At 42.6% G+C, this 7,565-nt stretch overlaps 1 protein-coding gene across 6 annotated transcripts in view; it reads left to right on the forward strand.

Annotated features, from left to right (window-relative positions):
* Positions 1-7,565, forward strand: part of SH3BP4 (SH3 domain binding protein 4) — a 188,245-nt gene that overhangs the window by 142,233 nt on the left and 38,447 nt on the right. The gene's annotated exons all lie outside the window — the stretch shown is intronic.

The following is a 7,565-nucleotide window of genomic DNA, read 5'->3' on the forward strand; positions in this document are numbered from 1 at the left end:
TAAGGACCAGAAATCCTAAAGATAGGCTGCACTTGAATGATTTGAGCAGTTCTGACATGCAGTTTGATGCTTGGTGCAGTACAGACCATATAATGTGTACAGCATGAGTAGAACTAGAACCACAATCATTCAAACATCGTGGTCTGGGTCACAGGAAATCAGGTGTTTTATTTATTTAAAGAATCATATGGGCCAGGGGTATCAAATTTTCTCAGCCACTCCCACCCCTCCAGGCTGGATCTGGACTACAGGGTTCATATCCAAAGTCACATGTCATGAATATACCACTGCACTGGAGTTAATGCTCCATTTAATTAATCGGTTTCTTTCTCCCCTTTCCCATCTGCCCCCCTCCAAAAAAAAAGAAGCAGCAGCAGTTTATCAGATTTAAGCATAGGCATATTGTCTGATGGGGAGGAAGTTGTTCCAGCATGGGGTTGGGTGTGACTTTAAAACATTAGAGCTCCCCATGGGGACACTCTCATTCCAGAATGATTATGACCATTGACTTCTTCTACATGTAGATTAGCCCAACACTAATGTAGCCCTTTCAGGCTCCCTGCTACAGCTCCTGCTACCAGTATCTATTTGGAGATTAGTCAGTGAAGTCTTATCAACAGTGGGGACATGCCTGTACAAATTAGCACTTTAGCTCTAATTCAAAGAGCTCCTCTTTTAGGCTGAAGAGTAATTATGCAGTGCTGATTTGTTTAGCACTCTTGACTCTGTTTTTAAACTCCCACTATGATGTTGCTTTGCATCTTCTCCTTTCCCATCCTCCTTTCTATGTACGCGCACCCCATCCTCGGGTAAAGAACCTTTGTCTAATACACTATTAAGGCACTAGATAAAGCTTAACATTAAAATTGCTTGTTTGCAATTGGAAGCTGATTGCTTCATTTTTTTGTCTTAGGTTCATCGCTTTCTTTGGTTGAACTTTGTAAAGGCAAAGTGATGTTTCACTACCTTTAGTGCCTGCTTCAGTTGACATACTTAATGTAACCAATTTTATTTATGAAAAGACAATTTATCTTTGCACTGCAGGAACTTCAAACCCAGTTTGCAAGTCCTCCGATTCTATTAAGATGAGGAAGATAAGGACTGGCTAATGTCTGATTAGGGAAGGGATATGCTATCAACATGATTTCTTTACCTGTTATCACATAAAAGCAAAGAATGTTAAAGTGGCTTTCCCAGGGGAAGATGCTGCGTGAGAATGGATAGGTTTTCTTTATCCCAACAAAGTACGGCTGAAGGAAACTAGAATTAGAATGGATGTTGGGATATTTCTTTAAAAAAAAAAAGAATGCCCAAAAATGTAACTTTAAAAAGTAAGAGCTAATAAATATAATATATATAGATAGGCAGACAAGGTTCTTTGAGTGAATCTTTTATTAGACCAACTTAAATATAAAAGATACCAGATTTAACCAATGAACCTTGTCTGCCTGTGTTCTTAGACCAATACGGCTACAACCTATGCCCCTGAAACATGGAATATATATACACACACACTTTTTGCAGAAGTCGGAAAACATAGACATATGAAAATCTTAGTAAATTGGGATGTACTATTGTACAATTTACTATTGTAAATAGCATGCTTTCTAGCCTTCGGCTGGGCTGTGCTATCTGCTCCAGCAGGGAAGGATTGTGGGGGATAGGGAGGGGTGGCAGGGAATTTTACTTTAGTATGTGTAGTGCATCCAGGCTAACTGCGTGGAGTTGTATTAAGACCTTACATGGACACTAGGTTGATTTTTAAACCCTTTCAGTTGTTACAGTGTCTTCTAGATATGTGTCTGTAAAGCATATCATTTTTGGAAGTAACCTAGGCTTTGGTGCACTTGTGGAGCAGCGGTTCTTGAATTGTTCAGCAAGTATGTATCCATGCAGGCACCACCAGATTTCAGATTAAATATCAGTTAAGAAGCATTTTAGCCTTGCTGAAATAGAGTCCACTGAGCACAGTGTGGGCTAGGCTTGTTAAGGCATTCGGAGCTCTCTTGTTTGTGGATCCAAGCCAAGCGGGCCTGCTGAGGGGAGAACAAAGAGGTGGTTTGCAGGCTCATGGCACTGGTGTTTTCCCAGAGTAGATGATATTTTCATTCATTGCAGAACAATACCTGGGGCACTCTATAACCTGTACAGCTAGGCTCAGGAAGTGCTCTTTACTTTTGCATTTTTAATTTTTAAGTAAAAATTGCTATCATCTGGGAAGCTTTTGTAACTGTTGTTTTGCCTTGTCTCAACTCTTATGGTATTCACAGTTTCTGGTTTGTGCTCTGAAAAGGTTACTTTCAGGGGAAAAAAATGTGTCTCTTTGGGAAATGGAGAAATTACATTTTAGAGGGAGTAGGAACTCTGCTTTAGTTCAAAACGTTTCCACTAGCCTCATTTTGTTTCTAGGCTGTTTTGAAGCCCTTTGTTTCAATTCGATTTCGCTGTTTCGAGCTCGAAATGAGTCGGAAAAAGTGTTGGATCGAAACAGCCAGTGAAATTTTGCGCAGCCCTAGCAGCCATTGTTTTTAAACTATCTAGTTTCCCCCACAAGTTGGCACCCAGGGCAGTTGCCCAACTCTGGTTAGACCATTGGCTTCAGTTTGCATTCGCACATTGACTTGTGGTTGAGGCCCAGCTTGCTATGTGGCACGTTAAGTCAGAAGTACATGGTGAGGGTTGCTGGAAGCATCCTGGGAATTATGGCCAACGTCTGAATCATTCTCAAGGTACCCATAGGACATCTAACTGCAGTGGATTTCCATTGTTGCAGAGAAGGCATGCTTAGTATGGTTCAGGATAGAAAGTTGTGTTTGCATCATGATGGAGGTAGAAGAGTGAGATTTCAATCAAAATATATAATTTATTCATAATACCTTATCTTCCTGTGTTCAGCTAATCCTGGTACCCAGCTGCTGACAGATACCTTTCTCCTTTGCATAGGAATTGAATTGTGTGGTGGCAGGAAGTAACAAGCAGGCATAGCTGCTGAGTCCTGTGAGAGCAGAACACTGTTTCTTTGCAGTGCAAGTCTTCTTAGATGGTACATAGCAAGCAGACCTCTGCCTATCCCAAGAGGGTTCTGCTCTTTTCCACTGTGCTACCTGTCTCTGAGGCGAGTGAAGGAGGAGGCATAACTAACCCATATGCTCTGTGCTTTGTAAAGGAAGACCAGGAGGCTATGTACAGACAATCAAAAAGTCCATGGATGAATCGATTCAGTCTTTGGAAGTTAATCTAAACTGCAGAGATTAAACAGAGAAACAACTAGACAGGCATTCACTGTTGATTCAGGGAATGCAGCCCCATGCCTGCAGTGGCTCGGGCCAGAAGCTGGTGGGGGAAGTGCTACAGCACGGCGCTCTGGCACATAGCCAGAATGGGCTTTCTGTTCATTTCCTCTTCCTCCTGTCCCTGAGTTCTCTGGGATTTGCGGTCCAGAATCACAACAGTAGGATTCTGCAGGGTTACTTATCACTTCCTCTTCCTGCTTCCAGGTGCCTCTGGGATTTGTAGTCCACAGTCGGAGCCAGCAGTAAGTTTTTAGCAGGGTAGGGGCAGCTCTGTACTTGTGGGGGGGTGGATTTTAATCCCCTCTTCCTAGCCCCATACCCCAGCTGAGGTTTGCTGGGAGGGTGGCAGTCCCTGCCACCCCTCCCTATCCCCCACAGTCCTTCCCTGCTGGAGCAGATAGCACAGCCCAGCCGAAGGCTAGAAAGCATGCTGGCATGCTGGGGAACTGTGATTTAACTTGAACAAGGAAGGGGTCTGGGACGGAAGTTTCATAAACTGGTTTGAACCAAATCAGTTAGGTCTGATACTACATCCAACCAGGTTTATCTTAAACCAGTTTCAGACCTTTTAAAATTAGTTTATTTGTACTGAACTTCTGTTCTGTTACAGGTTTAAACCAGTTTCTGATGACTTAAACTGGTTTGTGTGTATCTTCTGTCCCTAGCCATAATGGGTAGGCAACTTGAAAACCTGGGAATGGCACATATTTGTGAGTATACAGTAGGAGTCAGCCCTTGGACTAGATCCAGCTGGGAGCATCATTTTATCCAGCTTGCAGAGCCAGGTGAGCTTCTGTGGCATTTAAGGGGCTTTGCCTGGGCAGTCGGGAGAAGTAGTAACTGTGGCTTCAACTCAGAGCTAGGCTCTACTAAAGCTGCAAAATGTTGCCAATACCTGCATATAGCATCTTGCCCGTTGCACATTTGTGTTTTATGCTTATTGGTGCTACTGTGCATTTCTCCAGGGAGTTCATATAGAAAGTATGAATCGGAGCACAATTAGCAGTGCAGAGATGCAACTGAATGGAAGGAGACCTCAAAAAATGGGGATAATTTTAGTGAGGAGACAAGTAAGATGCCACTTGAGTGAGGGAGAATGTTAAATAACAGGGACTGTAAATGAGTGTCTTTCTTTTAAACTGTGAACAATGGGATTGTCTATGCCTCTGACAGGCAAGAGACTTTAAAATAATTGTTGATCTGCTCAAATATTTGTATGACTGTCAACACCATTGTATGAAACTAATTATGAGGGAATGCTTGAATTTGCAAGACACAGCTAACATGTGGCACTTATTTATCATGAGCAGAGTGAGATAGATAGCCATGTTAGTCTGAAGTCAGTTGGAAGGCAGGGTAGATATGCACCTTTATAGATTAACTAAATAAAACAGAGAGAGAGCATGATCTTATGTGAACCTAAGTGGTGGTGATGATGCTTGGAAAGTTAATTCACTCTGATTCCCAGGAAATCATCTATAGAAATCTTAATCTGCCTTCTGAAAGGTTAGGAGCCCCTCATTGAAGACCTCTTGTGACTCCCTTTACAGTCAACATATGTCCTTCCTTTGATCTCAGTGGGAATTTGAGTGGATCTCAGAGGGTTTGATCCTCCTGCAGACCACTACATTTTCTGTTTCAGTCCTGCAAAAGCACTTAACGTACTTATTCCTAAACATGTCAGTATGGTAATGTGGCTTGACTATGATGGAAGGTAGTTAAACCACCTTAGCTAACACAAGGTTAAAACCTGGTGGCAGGGAGGGAATTATAGGCTACTTTTAACATAAATTAGGAGGTTGTGATACTGTACTTAGGAGCTGTGTGTTTACCTTTACCTGTTAACTTAGGTTAGAACTGCAGATGGTCTAGTCGTCACTGGAATAAAAGAACTGGAGGTGAGGCCTCATTCAGGGGTGGCTTGTATACTGAAAATTCAACGTGTTTAAGTTCTTTGACTAGGGTAGGAGGCAATTTAAACTTCCTCTCCTATAGATAGATCAGCTATTCTTTCATAGTAATAACTAATCCTAGAAAAAAGAGACACCAAGAACTCATTGGAACAACTCTGGCCACCTCTCTTGTAACAACTCTGGCATTCTTGCATTTAGTAGAGATAATCAAATTCCAACCAAGTTCTTCTTACCACCCACCTCCCTTTGGGCCAAAGCCAAGGAACCTGTTCAGGGATTAAGAATAAACCATGATTTTTAACAGAGTATAAATGCCCAAAATAATGGGACCTCAATTTAACTGTCTAAGACAGTGCAGCAAAAGCGGAACAAGGAGATTGGTGTCAGGGAGAGAAGCTGCCGGTAACTCAAGGAGACTGCTATGTCTCACGCAGGGATCAGAGTATGTAATTGAATTAACAGCCGCTTCACACCAGCATGCTGAGAAGAGTTTATGTATATATCTACTCTGAATTAATTTAGTTTGGGGATGATTTGATTCTCCTTCCTTCCCTGGCCTCCAACACACACATCCCATTTCCAAGGCAATGGAAAATTTCTGGGGCAATTCAAAACCTCTAGGGCAGGGGTAGCCAACTAGGAGCACATGTGCCAAAAGTGACAGACACGTTCTCTGTGTGGCACATGGCAGAAAGAGGAGGGAACAGGGAGAACAGTGGCAGGTAAGTCAGCAAGAAGAAAATGGAGCAGCAAATTGGGCGGAGAGTACAGGCCAGGGAGTAGAAAGCAGAGCAGCAGATTGTGCAGGGGAAAAGGGGGTCAGTGAAGCACTCGGGGAGGTCCCGGGGCGTATCTTGTGGCACACCTGCCAAAAAGGTTAACCCCTGGTAATCTAGATGCACGTGCTGGATAGATCTAGCTGTTGTTTCCACTTTTCCTTTTCCTGGATTCAACATATGTTGAATCTAAAAAGCAAAGACACAAATACAAGTTCAAATACAATACAATATAATTAAAGTATATTGACAGAATATACTTATTGCTAAGGAAGCCTACTCCTCCTCTCCTCACCCCCCACAGTGCCACAAACCCTAAAGCTCACAATTACGTAATGCCTGGTTGGAAATTAGTCCTAGTTAAAAGTATCCTTTTCTTGTTTGTTTCTTTAAAGTTTTATTTAAAACTCTGTTTTAGGAAAAAGATCCCCTTTGGCTTCCCTGGCCATTACATTTCAAAGGATTTTTAGGTTGTTAATGGTTAGCTATCTGGAATTGTATGCAACAATTGAAGCTGTACATTGTAGAAGGTTCATACAGTCAAGATCCTTTTTGCAGGTGTTGAATCTATACATTGAACTTTCAATTAGTGATGACTGTTCTCCAAGTATTCTACATCTAAAGCATGGTTTACTTGCTTTGAGGTAGCACAAGGTAAAGCTAAGAAGGTAAGTGACCCCTTGGTGTCTGATTTTTTTTTTTTCCTTAGGATTTATATTTTGGACACTCTACCACAAATCTTGATTACTTTGGAGAGTGTTAAATCAGTGCATAACATTTTGTACCATCTAGGCTATAACACTCCTAAGTTACAGAAAGTGTTTAAAGATTGAGAGCTTTCATTTTTTTTCATTTCTGTGCTGGTATACATACCTCTACCAGGCTATAGCACATGGCTTATCAAAATCCAGTTAGTTGGTACAGTTAGTACAAAGTTAGTACATGGATTTTTTATTCTTTTTTTGTAGTTTGAGTAAATTCATTAACTTTCCAACAACTGTCTTCCTTTATATCACAGCTGTTCATTCTAGTATTCTAGAATTATATTTGGATGAATGGCTATCTATATCTATATAGATATATCTCTATATATAGATCAGGGGTAAGCAACCCCCGGCATGCATGCTGAGCATGGCACACAAGGCCATTTTGCGTGGCACACCACCGCCAGCAGCTGCTGCCAGCGACAGGACCCAGGCTGCTCCCAGCAGGTTGTTGGGAGGCTGCAAGCCCTGCTGCAAGCAGACTGGGCTCCATGGGCCGGCTGCAGCCAGGAGGCTGCAAACAGCTGCTCCAGGCTCTGTCATGTTGGCACTCCGGCACCTTCCAAGGTAGACGTTGTGGTTTTTTTGGCACTCCGGCCAAAAAACGTTGCCTACCCCTGATATAGATAGATAGATAGATATTGATTAATTGATTGTTTCTAGAATTTGGGGCTTCCTTCTGTAATCTTTTGGAAGATTTGGCTTGGCCCCACATGGAGCGCTGGAGGGACAGTTGCCGACTGAGCAAGCTGTGCTGCATGTGCCCCATGCACCCCCCTCACCCCCCACCTAGTTCCCAGGTAGACCCCCCCCCCCCCG

This window comes from Alligator sinensis, unplaced genomic scaffold (assembly GCF_000455745.1).
Source record: "Alligator sinensis unplaced genomic scaffold, ASM45574v1 scaffold233_2, whole genome shotgun sequence".
In the NCBI taxonomy this organism is placed as follows: domain Eukaryota; kingdom Metazoa; phylum Chordata; order Crocodylia; family Alligatoridae; genus Alligator; species Alligator sinensis.